Raw genomic sequence first — 13,305 nt, 5'->3', positions numbered from 1 at the left:
GGGACACAGGATGTCTTACAATAAAACACAATATAAAAATATTACAGACAATTCAATCAATTAAAATTAAGTACATTAAACATTCATAAAAATATACATATTCTAGGGTGGTAATAATTTATGCTGCTGTTATTGATCGAAGGCCTGGTCCCACAACCAGGTCTTAACTTTCCTGCGGAAAGATAGAAAAGAGGGAGCTTGCCTGACATCATTTGGGAGGGCGTTCCATAGGCAGGGAGCCACTACTGAAAAGGCCCTGTCTTGTCCTTGCCATCCGCACATGTGAGGCTGGCGGGACCGCCAGCAGGGCCTCGCCTGAAGATCTTAAATTTTGAGGTGGGTCGTAGCGGGAGACATGTTCGGACAAGTAAGCTGGGCTGGAACCATTTAGAGCTTTATAGGCTAACACCAGCACCTTGAATCATGCTCAGTAGCTAATCGGCAGGCAGTGGAGCTGGTGTAATAGAGGAGTAGTACGCTCCTTGTACGCAGCTCTGGTTATCAACCTGGCTGCCTCCCGTTGGACTAATTGGAGCTTCTGAACAGTCTTCAAAGGCAGCCCCACATAGAGTGCGTTGTAGTAGTAACAAGAGCATGGACCACCATGGCCAAGTCCGGCTTCTCAAGGTATGGGCGCAGCTGACACACAAGTTTTAACTGTGCGAAGGCTCCGCTAGCCACCGCCGAGACCTGGGACTCCAGGCTCAACAAAGAGTCTAGGATCACCTCCAGACGGAGAACCTGCACCTTCAGGGGTTAAACAGTATCCTAAAAGTATTCTATTTGGCAGTATCTCTATAGCCCTTTCTCCCTTATGTTCATTAGTAGATGAGTATTTCACTATAAAACAATCAGCTTCTGCCACCCCCTGCACAGATATCTGATGGATACTTAACAGTGGAGTTGGTACATAAATAGTATGTGATAATGGTTTTCAGTTCAGTTCAGTCCAGTCCATATGAACTGCATCATGTTCTATGACCAGGGAACTAACCTGACTTGGTTTTTTTCCAGAAGTAATAGAAAGGGGGATTTTATGAGCATGGGTGTTTAAGTGAAAAATCATAGTAAATTGATTAATCTAGGTCAATTAATTCCTCTGTGTCCTCAGCTCATTCCAGGTCTCTTATTCATTTTGCACATGTCAAGGCAGAAACACCAATTTATTCACATAAATGATATTGAAAGAACAAAATAATCTTTCCATTAGAGAGCCTGAGTCTGTTTGTATGGTTCTTCTATCTTCAATGATAATGTGGTCCATATCTTACAACTATAAATTACCTGTCCTGATTTGGCGGGGAGAGCCCTAATTTATCCTCTATTATTCCACTTTTGCAATGGCTGTCCAAATATCCCAGTTTTTATCTCTTCCTCCTGCTTTCTCTCAGCACACTTCAATTGTTGCAAACTGAGTTCAATGTGCAAAATTAGTTTGTACTCATTTAGAAGGTATGAGAGGAAAAAGGTGGGTGGGTTGCTGCCCTTTCCTGTCAACACGGGGAAAAGCAAAGTGCTGCAGCCTCTCCTAGCCATCTTGAGCACACTCCGATGTTGCTTGGCCATACATGTGCCAGTTTTCATCTGTGAAATGTCTGAGGTTATGTGAACTGGAAGAGGTAATTCAAACTTGTGAGTACTTCTGTATGATCACATCACATATGCTGATAGAAGAATTCCTAAGGATGTTACTATGCTATCCTGTTGCATCAAAAGCAAACAAAAAACTTGTGGCACCTGAAAAGACTAACAGTTTTTATTTGGCTCAAGCTTTTGTGTACTGCAATCTGCACTTGTATGGATGAGAGGGGCTTAGGCAAAATAAAAGGAGCCCCTAGATGGCGTAGTGGACTAAGTGACTTGAAGGTTGGGTTGCTGACCTGAAAGCTGCCAGGTTCGAATCCCACCCGGGGAGAGTCTGGATGAGCTCCCTCTATCAGCTCCAGCTCCATGCGGGGACATGAGGGAAGCCTCCCACAAGGATGGTAAAAACATCAAAAACATCCGGGCGTCCCCTGGGCAACGTCCTTGCAGATGGCCAATTCTCTCACTCCAGAAGCAACTCCGGTTGCTCCTGACACGAAAAAAAAAAGGCAAAATAAAACTTGTCAGCTTTAAGGAGCACTGCCAGACCCTAGGCAGCGGAGCACCAAGAACCATACACGGAGGCCAATAACCATCTAATATCTTTATTAAAGAAGTATATAAGAATAATAAAAACAAGTAGAAAATATAGTCCAGAAGCAGACCTTTCAAATGAGGCCAAATATCGTCCAGAAATAGTTTGTCCAATAAATATTAGAGTTCAAAGATAAAATCCAATACCGAAACACACACTATTGCCAGGCAATAGTGTGGGGAAATGTCCAGAGTCTTTCAAGGTACAAGGTAATTCCACAAGGAGGCTGGAAACAAGGCTTGAATCTAGGAATCAGGATCCGAAGCTAGGAACGAGGCAAGGCAATCCAAAACTTGATTCTAAGAACAAAATCCGTGGCTAGGAACAAGCAAGGCAATTCTTGGAGGCTTGGATAGACGAGGCAAGGAAACTGGATTTGCGGACTTAGCGAAGTCCACACTAGGCTGGAAACATGAATTCACTCCTGGAGCTGCTCTGTTGTCTCCGCAACGAACCAACCGTGCCAGGCACCTTTAACGGGGTCTCGTTTTCCCGCCAAACAGGTGTTCAGCGCCCTCTTTCCCTAGAGAACAGGGAACGAAACCTAACTTTGCAGATGTGAGACTCCCTGGATTTTCCCAGGGGAAACATGGCTAATCAGTGTCTTTTTTGGCAGCAATTCTCAAACTCCTGCGAACCCGCTCTTTAACTCCCCTGTCTGCAGTAAAGGAATGTCTCCTAGCAAAGGGAGGTGAGAGCTGTTCAAGGTCGGTTTTAATTGGCTCTTGGGCAAGAACATCAACATCAGGCATCTTGAAGGAGTCCGGCTGTTGTTGATCCGGAGAAAACCCCATGTTTTCATCCTCATCTGCCACAGTGACACTAGGATCACAAGGCCCATGAGGCATCACAAGCACAAAACTCTTTAATCACTTTTTAAATCACTTGTCCCACTCCCACAAAATGCTCCTTGGGCAAAATCTGACTACACTTAAAAACATAGAATTATAGATCTGGAGAGAACCTTAAGGGCGATCTAGTCAAAACCCCTGTTACCCAGAAATTCACAGGTAAAGCATTGCTGAGAGATGGCCACCCAACAGTTGTTTAAAAACCATAAAAAAGAGGAGTCTGATACATGCCGTTCCCAAGTTAAGAACATCCAACATACAAATGACTCCTAGTTAAGAATGGGGGTGAGACAACAGGAAGTGAGAGAACTCTTTGTGAAGGGAAATTCACTCCTGAAAGAATCATCATGGGGAAAATGTGTCTCAACTGAATCTTTACCACCAATCCTTGTTTCCACAACAAGCCAAATTTTTCAAAATCCAATTATCACAGGTACAGAAAGTGAGATGAAATCTCCTAAACAGGGGCACAGACAGAAAAACAAACACCACAGGGGGTGCTAACCATTCCCTATGTTATCCAAAGCTCATGCATATATAGATATTTTTGGCTGGAGTTACACTTAAAAATGTATCTATAGAACATACCTTGTTTGTAACTTGGGGACTGTCTGTACTTCTGAAATAGTCTTTCATTTCCAAACATGGTATGAAAGCTAACTTGAAAGGTTACAAAGCAATTGTGGAAGATTTAAGGCAGGGGTCCCCAAACTTTTTAAACAGGGGGCCAGTTCACGATCCTTCGGACCATTGGAGGGCCAGACTATAGTTGGCCACCAAGCAATAATAATAACAATTAATAACAACAACAACAACAACAACAACAACAACAACAAGAAAAAGAGGGTTGGAAGAGACCATTTGGGCCATTGAGTCCAATCCCCTTCTACCTTTGTGCACCAAAAGCACAAGCAAAGCATCCCTAACAGATGGCCACCCAGCCTCAATGTTAATAATAATAATAATAATAATAATAATAATAATAATAATAATAATAATAAAGAAGGTTGGAAGAGACCCCTTGGGCCATTGAGTCCAATCCCTTTCTACCTTTGTGCACCGAAAGCACAAGCAAAACATCCCTGACAGATGGCCACCCAGCCTCAATGTTAATAATAATAATAATAATAATAATAATAATAATAATAATAATAATAATAATAAAAAAGAGGGTTGGAAGAGACCCCTTGGGACATTGAGTCCAATCCCTTTCTGCCTTTGTGCACTGAAAGCACAAGCAAAGCATCCCTGACAGATGGCCACCCAGCCTCAACGTTAATAATAATAATAATAATAATAATAATAATAATAATAATAATAATAGAGGGTTGAAAGAGACCCCTTGGGCCATTTAGTCCTATCCCCTTCTGCCTTTGTGCACCAAAAGCCATTAGTATTGCCCCTGACAGATGTCCACCCAGCCTCAATGTTAATAACAATAATAATAATAATAATGGTTGTAAGAGAAGAAGAGACCCCTTGGGTCATTTAGCCCAACCCCCTTCTGCCCTTGTGCCGTGGGGGCCGGATGAAAGGCTTCAATGGGCCGCATCCGGCCCCCGGGCCTTAGTTTGGGGACCCCTGCTGTAGACAGATATTGAATTGAACTATACCACTATACTGTAATATTATATGTAATATATAACATATAATTAATATTATTATATGGTATTAGTATTATATTGTATAACATTATAATATTATTATCAATATTATATGTATATACAATATATTATATTATTAAAAATGATATAAAATATCATATTATAAAACTGAGGGCGGGGGCCAGGTAAATGACCTTGGAGGGCTGCATCCAGCCCCCAGGCCTTAGTTTGGGGACCCCTGATTTAAGGGTTAATAAAGTGAAGACCAGAATGGACCAGCCAAAATTCTCCCTACTAGCCACAGAAAAGCTAGTTTGTTCAAGTAGCAACAGAAATCAGAAGGGAAAGTTAGCTGAAAGCACACTAGAACAAGTTTTGTGATGGGCACCCTGTTGCCTAGGCACTAAAATCTCGTGAGGAGTTTTCATTATGAATTGAGAATTACTCTGACTGAGAGCTCTTTAGGCCCTGTCTGTGAATTGCAACCAAGGATATCAATGTTTCCTTAAGGCAAAATTATGCCAAATTCTTGAGGTGAGTAATTGTCTGGGTGGATCCCAAGAAACATTAACGTTATGCTAATGATTGGCACTAGCCAGCTGATTTGCAATTCCTTGTACTTAGCCAAAAGTGTAAAAAAATTCCTAAATTCTATAAAATGATTTATGGCCATAACATAGACACCTGCCAATTTGAATAGCAGCAGTTTCACAGACTCCAGTGTGTTTGCTTGTTTATTTAAGTGTTGAAACTAAACTATCCAGAAGGCTTCAGTTGGGTAGCAACACTAAAATAACAAATCTTTAAAATCAGTAGAAGAAATTCCCATTGAGAGGAAAGCAAGAGCAAGTGTGTGAGAGAGACTGCAGACTAATGAAATTAAAATTATCTGCTTCACTTTAGTTATTAAAAGATACTCAGAATAAGAGAGTAGGAACAGGTTCCTGGGAAACAGAATTTGTCTACAGTTGTGGCTGCTGAAAACACCTTCTGTATACCATCATGATTGACACACAGATAGTATGGTGCAGAGGATGTACGTGAGAGAGCTTAAGTTTTCAGAACTGGTGAAAGGGATCATAGGGTTTCCCGATAGTTTCCCTAAACCTGAGACTCCAGTATTATTTGATTTCAACCCACATCATGACTAGTGGACAATGCTGATGAACACTGAAGCACAACCAATTGGGAAATGGTGCTCTTAGGTGTGTATAATTCAGTGAAGATTGCCACTTCTTTTTTTGCCAGAGTGTTTGCCTAATGGGTATGCAAATTTACCATGTGATAATTGCCCCCAACATTAGGTACATCTCCATGCTGAAAAACAAAACAGAACGGCACAACATTTTTTGTCTGTCTCAGACAGATTTGAAAAACACAGAGGCTGTTAGGGGGAAAAGCCTGGCAACATAACTGCCCACTCATTTAGGATGGATAAAAGCTAGCCACTAATTGAACCCAAAGATCATGGTGTAATTCATTCTCAGTGAATCACTGAGTCACGGTATGATCATCATTACTGCAAGTCTCCTTCTCCCAAGGCAAACTCGGCAGGTCTTCTCCTCTCTTCCAGTGCAAAGTATGACCTCTAGAGGAGGGAGTATGCCATTATGGGCTTGGGATGGTTTAGTATGCTAATGGTGCTTCTACATATGTCTTCCATCCCCCACTTCTGAGCTGGCTTCAGATGCAAAATCTCCTAAGTGTTGCAGAGGCAGGTAGGATGAATAAGGCCCATTGGAAAAGCAGGCAATATAGGTTGACCACATATAACATGTGCACGAGGTATTTGTAGAAAGAGAGAGAAGTAAGGTCTCTTGGAGGAAAGTCTTTAGTTTCCGTTGAGCTTAGCTCCAAATCCCAGTTTGTATATTTATTTTGAACAAACCGGATACTAGCCTTTGGGGCTTACAAAACTGCTACAGGTGGGCATGAAAATAATATTAAAATTGTATTAAAACATGCAGAAGGGCTGCAATGGATATTTCTTTCTTTATTTATTAGAAATATAAATCAATTTCCTGCCCATCTGGTCTTTCAAAGGAAGGCAGAATAAAATCACAACATAAACAGAGAACAGAAAGAAAGCATTCTTTATTTTAAAAGAGACTAAAATGGCTATAAAAGCCAGGAGCTCCACTGAATATCTTATATCCTGTGCAAGTTCATAGAGAAAAGGTTGGTCTTTCAGATCTGGACCACAAGCTTTTCAGGGCTGCATAGGTGAAAACCAGCAGCTTGGATAGAACATAGTGGATTCCTGATAACCCAACACTTTCCAGAATGAAAATATTGTAATGTAAGCAAGGCAAGACTGGATTATCCACATGGGTTTCTGATAGAAAAGGCATTCTGAAATAAGGCCAACAATAGGAAGGAGGTCCATGATGAAGAAGGTCTCACTGCCATCTATCAAAACAATATGATCTCACTTGATGAGCTTGAGGCATGAGAAGGAACATACTATGCACTGAAAGAAATCCTCCCCTTTCCAACCAACTAACAACAATAATATTTTACAAGTAGCTTATTAAGTAACTAAAACAAGTAATTATTATGTATTTCTAAACTAAATGTCATCCTCTCCGGTACAAATGCAACAAAACAAGATTTTCATAAACCCATTGCAGAGGAATTAAAAACAGCAGAGGAAGCCTCACCCTCCACTTTTCCCAGAACTGTATATGGGGATGTCCACAGTTTTCAATTCCATATTAAAACTTGGCAGAACAGCATTTCAGAGAATATGGTGTCCCTGCTGAAGGTACAGCTTGTACAATATGTCTCTGTATCAGTAGCTTGGCAGCTTCCTCTAGAGGAAAAAGAAAGAGTTACTGTATCACACCCAACAGACTGAACAGTTTCAGAAATCTGGGTTTCAATATCACCTAAGCTAATTGCACACGCTGAACCAATCAATATTTTATACACTCCCTACATATATCAGAAATATTGATTACTCTGTATGCCTGTGAGATGCTTTATATACATAATAATTGTACATTCCAGCCCAATGCCAAATAAAATTTTGAGTAGCCATAAAAAGTTGTATTTTCACAGATACACATCACATTGTTTACTTACAAGTATCATGTTAATTCTTACATAGTGTGCCTTCTGCAAAGGAATTTTATAACATGCTATATTTTTGTGTTCTTGTGTTCATAGTATTTCATTTGATAGAAAGACTGTATGAGCCATATATTTAAGAGAGTTTTCCCATTTTAGCTTGCTGATACAGTAGGAGCTCTGCAGATAAAGAAGTGGGCCTCTCCAGATAATGTCTGGCTCAGTTCTCAGTAATCCCTATTGAATTTTACAGGCCAGGTAATATTGGTTAAGAAGAATCAAAATCAGTCAAGATAGTAAAGGCAATTCTAGTCATTGTCCTAGCATTGTTCCCTTAACTATATCTTGTGCCCCCCCCCCCCACCTGCCCTTAAAAAACAAAATGGTGACAGATATATGTTTCCCATTGCCTAGTTGGGAAGAATAACACAGGATTTTGCGCAGTTTTCATCTGGTATTTGAGCATTCAAGTGTTTCATTTCACCCACAGGGAAATGAAATGGGAAGAACGATGACTAGAATCATAGAATAATATAATATTAGAGTTGGATGAGACCATATGGGCCATCTAGTCCAACCCGTTGCCATGCAGGAAAAGCATAATCAAAGCACCCTTGACAGATGGCCACCCAGCCTCTGTTTAAATGCTTCCAAGGAAGAAGCTTCCTCCAGACTTAAAGGCAGAGAGTTCCACTGCTGAATAACTTTTACAGTCAGAAAGTTCTTTCTAATGTTCAGTTGAAATCAGAGTGCAGATGGCGGAAAACTCAACGTTGACGGGACAAGACACTCACATCCTGCTGAGCTGTTCAGAGTGGTGAAAGGTTTAACGCAGATACCCTCCCCTCCTAATCAATTGCTAGAACCTTCAGTAGCTCACTGTAATGCTTTTAACAACCATTTTGCAGATAAAAGGAGATGCAATTTGATCTCAAATACAACAAATTATTAATGCATCTCTCAGGGAAGAGAACTTTCTATCCTATTTAAAAGAAACAGTAATTGGACTGCTGCTGAAAATGTCCTCCCTGGATCCTCCTGGACTTTAATAATTACAGATCAGGCTGTAGCATTCCTTTTTTGGGCAAGGTCATTGAGAAGGCAGTTGTCCTCCAACTTCAGACAGTCTTGGATGACACACACATCCTTGACCCATTTCAAACTGGCTTCAGAGTTGAGACTGCTATGGTGGTCACCTTAGTGGATGATCTCTGTCTTAACACTTACAGCATGTCTATGCCCCTGTTGGTGCTTCTAGACCTCTTAGCAGCTTTCAATACTATCGACCATGGCATCCTGGAATGACTGGAGGGGATGGAAATCAAAGGCCCTGTGCTACAGCGGTTCCAGTCATACCTCTCAGGCCCTGCCTATCTCTGTGATCGCATCTCCCCCTATGAAATAGCATGGGCATTAAGATCTGCTGGGGAGGCCCTCCTCTCACTCCCGCCACTGTCCCAAGCACGGTTGGTGGGGACGAGGGAGAGGGTCTTCTTGGTGGTGGCTCCCCGGCTCTGGGAATGCCCTTCCCAGAGAGATCAGACAAGCCCCTTCATTATCTTCCTTCCACAGGGAATTAAAAACTTGGTGCTTCCTGCAGATCTTTGAACAGGATTATTATTATTTATTTATTATTATTTATTTAATTGATTTATATACCGCTCTCCTCCCCCAGGGGGACTCAGAGTGGTCTTACACAATGGCAGAATTAAACGGCACATATAATATAACATGTAGTAAAAACCAAACATAAAACACAAATAAAAGCTGATATCCAAATCGAGTCCTTGGCCCGCCCTCAAACCCAGTTCAGCACTTTATTCGCCACTGGCCCCAAGCCCTCCTGTTGCAAAAGACTTGAATAGAATTTTACAATTGGCCATTCCAATGTTGAACTCTGGGTTACTATAACTGGCCCATAAATGGAGAATTGTTAGTAGTTTTATATTTCATTGTTGGATTGTATGTTGTGTATTTATGTTTATTACTTGTATTATTTTTAAACTGTTGTATGGTTCTGTTTTTATTATGTGTATTGTATTGTATTGTATTGTATTGTATTGTATTGTATTGTATTGTATTGTATTGTATTTTTTTGTTTTTATCATGTTGGAAACCACCCTGAGTCCCCTGAAGAGATAGGGCGGTATTTAAATAATTTTTTTATTATTATTTTCCAGATGGTGGTTCTTGGGGATAGCTGGTCCTCAAAAAAAGGAACTGTTATGTGATGTCCCACAAGGTGCCATTCGATCCCCAATGCTTTTAAATATTTATATGAAATTGCTGGGAGAGATCATCCATAGGCATGGGTGATGATAACCAATATGTTTCTGTATGCCTTCAAAAACAGTCTCAGCTAAGGATAGCATGTCTCCTCTGAGCAAATGCCTAGAGGAGGCAATGGGATGGATGAGGAAAAACAGAGACTGAATCCAGACAAAACAGAGGTGCTTGCCATCAAGGGTCCTAATCTGGAGATGAAAGTGTGTTAACCAGTTCTGAATGGGGCTACACTCCCCCTGAAAGATTGTGTTTGCAGATTAAGAGTGCTCCTGGTTCAGTCTTTCCATATGTTAGTCCAGGTAGATGTGACAGTAAGGAGTGCTTACTACCAGCTTCGGCTGATATGCCAGCTGCACCCCTTCCTAGATTTGGCGGACCTGAAGATGGTAGTGCATGCACTGGTAACCTCCAGGTTGATCTTCTGCAATGTGTTTTATATTGGGCTATCTCCAGCTGGTTCAAAATATGGCAGCCAGATTGGTTACAGAAATATCCAGGAATGACCATATTATACCTATCCTAAAGTCACTCCACTAGCTGTGAATTAGTTTCTGGGCAAAGTAAAAGCTGTTGCTTTTGACCAGGGATCCTCAAACTTTTTAAGCAGAGGGCCAGTCCATGGTCCCTCTGAGTGCTGGGGGGGGGGTCTATAGTTTGAAAAAAATGAACAAATTCCTATGCACACTGCACATGTCTTATTTGTAATGCAAAAAAGGAGAACAATACAGTATTTAAAAATAAGAACACTTTTAATCAACAGAAACCTACTAGGATTTCAATGGGAAGTGTGGGCCTGCTTATTGCTGATGAGATAGTCAAGTTAATTAGGATTGTTGTTGTTGTGTGCTTTCGAGTCATTTCAGACTTAGAGTGAGTTTAAGTCTAAAACTGAGGGCGGGGGCCAGATAAATGACCTCGGAGGGCTGCATCCGGCCAATGGGCCTTAGTTTGGGGACCCTTGGTTTTGACCTTTAAAGCCCTACATGGTTTGGGTCCATGTTACCTTCAGGAACACCTTCTCCCATACAATCCACGCTGAACACTTTGGTCCAGGCTGCCAGAACTTGACAGGTGACTGTTACCCATGGGACCTTTTCATTGGCCACCCCGACTGTGGAAAAACTTGCCAGAAGAGCTCTGACAGCTAAATGAGCTGTCAGAATTTTAAAACCATCTAAAGATCTTTCTCTTCCAGCAGGACAACTCAGCCAGTTTTAAGCATAAATTTTAAATTTGTGTCCTGTGTTTAATCTTTGTTCTGTGCATTTTAATATGTACTTTATAGAAACTTAGGAGCAAATGGCTATGTAAGATTACTGGGTTTTGTGCAAAAAGCTTAGTTTTGAGCATACAAAAAGCGAGGTAGTATATGCTGAAGATAGGTGAATGGTCCAAGCCTAACCAATCTCATAAGGTTTTTATGCAAAGGGATGGAGATAGGTGAGTGATGCAAACCTAAACGTGGACCTTTAGATTGTGTGCACAACAATTCCTTTTATTTTTCACCATTATCTGGGACATTTTAGCCCAAAGCATATATTCCCTTGCCTTGCTCGCTCCACTGCATTAGATGGTTTTCATGGTCATGGTCTATCGCAGGTATTTTTTTGAGCTTCCATTAAGGACCAGTGTAGAAAATGAGACCATACACAGCATTCATTTGGGTTAATCTTGAGGAAGAGTGATTTGCTTTATTCTTTTTCAGTATAAAAAGATGTTCAAAACCCATTATTCTTTATCTGTTAGTCAAATGACTGGATCACTCGAACATGCAGATATTTTGGGATATTTAATGTTTTCTGTAGGATATTAACTTCAAGATGTTGTTTTTTTCTTATATTCCTTTTGCTACCAGTTTGAAATTCTCCTTTTTGGGGGTAGGCTTTGCAATTGCAAATTAATGTTGTATCTTATTCCTATCTGCGTGTGAACTAGAGGCAAATCTTAATCATATAATTCTTTGTATTTAAGCTGAGAGGATGTATAGATAGGACTTTTATAACCACTCTGGCTAAGCAGTAATTTAGGTTCAAATCCTGGTTTTATGGTAGCTATAGGCATCACATTGGTGCTCAACCTCATTAACTCTCTCTGTAAAATGGATGCAAGTAATTATCTGTTAATATTTTTAATACAATGATTTTTTTAGAGATTTGCTTATGATATGTAGCTGCTTGACATAGTCTTGGGAATATAGTAGGTTATGCAGCAGGCAGAACAATCCAAAGGTGCTTGGAGATACTGGTAGGGGACCCATGACTGAGGACATAATGAGAGCCATGTTGGATCAGACCTAAGATGTATCTCATTCAACACTCTGCACTCTTGCTTGTGTAGAACTCATCCATAGGACATGAAGATGCTAGCATCTTCCTGCTGGTGTTCCACAGCAACTGAAATGCAGAGGTATATAGTGTTTCCTAGGCGTTGGTAGTGTTTTTTTTCCCCTTTTCTTCCTATATGCCTGTTACTGTCTACTGCAAAAAATATTCTCTCAATTGAGAGGAAATGCATGCAACAGCTCCAACGGTTGTCATTTCCCCAATCTTTAGAGGCATGTTGGGAGAATGGTGGGCTTTGGATCCATTTTCCTGTTTGAATTTGACTGTATGGGTGCACATACAGTAGAGTCTCACTTATCCAACACTGGCTTATCCAACGTTCTGGATTATCCAATGCATTTTTGTAGTCAATGTTTTCAATACATCATGATATTTTGGTACTAAATTCGTAAATACAGTAATTACTACATCACATTACTGTGTATTGAACTACTTTTTCTGTAAAATTTGTTGTATAACATGATGTTTTGGTGCTTAACTTGTAAAATCATAACCTAACTTGATGTTTAATAGGCTTTTCCTTAATCTCTCCTTATTATCCAACATATTCGCTTATCCAACGTTCTGCCGGCCCGTTTACGTTGGATAAGCGAGACTCTACTGTACATTGTATAATTACTGCAGTTCTACTCAACCTTAACTGACAAGGCTCAATGCTATGAAATCATGGAAGTTGTAGTTTGGTGAAGCGCCAGCACTCTTTAGCAGAGAAGTCTGAAAACTCTGTAAAACTACAGCTCCCATGATGTGGTGGTAGTAGAGTTCTCAGTTGGTGTGGTGGAGATTTCTGGAGGCAAGCTGAGAAGGAGGTCTCTAGTGTACTATGCTAATTGAAATGGTTTCCCAGTGAGAATAGGGTTGCCCTCCAAATAACCCTTATTTTAAACAAAGAACATGAGTATGGAGATTTATTTATTTTCAAAGTAGATTTCTTAGCTCTTATGGAACATCTGACTCTTCTAGAGCAAATGATA

The sequence above is a fragment of the Anolis carolinensis genome, chromosome 1, assembly GCF_035594765.1.
Source record: "Anolis carolinensis isolate JA03-04 chromosome 1, rAnoCar3.1.pri, whole genome shotgun sequence".
Classification (NCBI taxonomy): domain Eukaryota; kingdom Metazoa; phylum Chordata; class Lepidosauria; order Squamata; family Dactyloidae; genus Anolis; species Anolis carolinensis.
Note: the sequence above shows the minus strand (reverse complement) of the source record.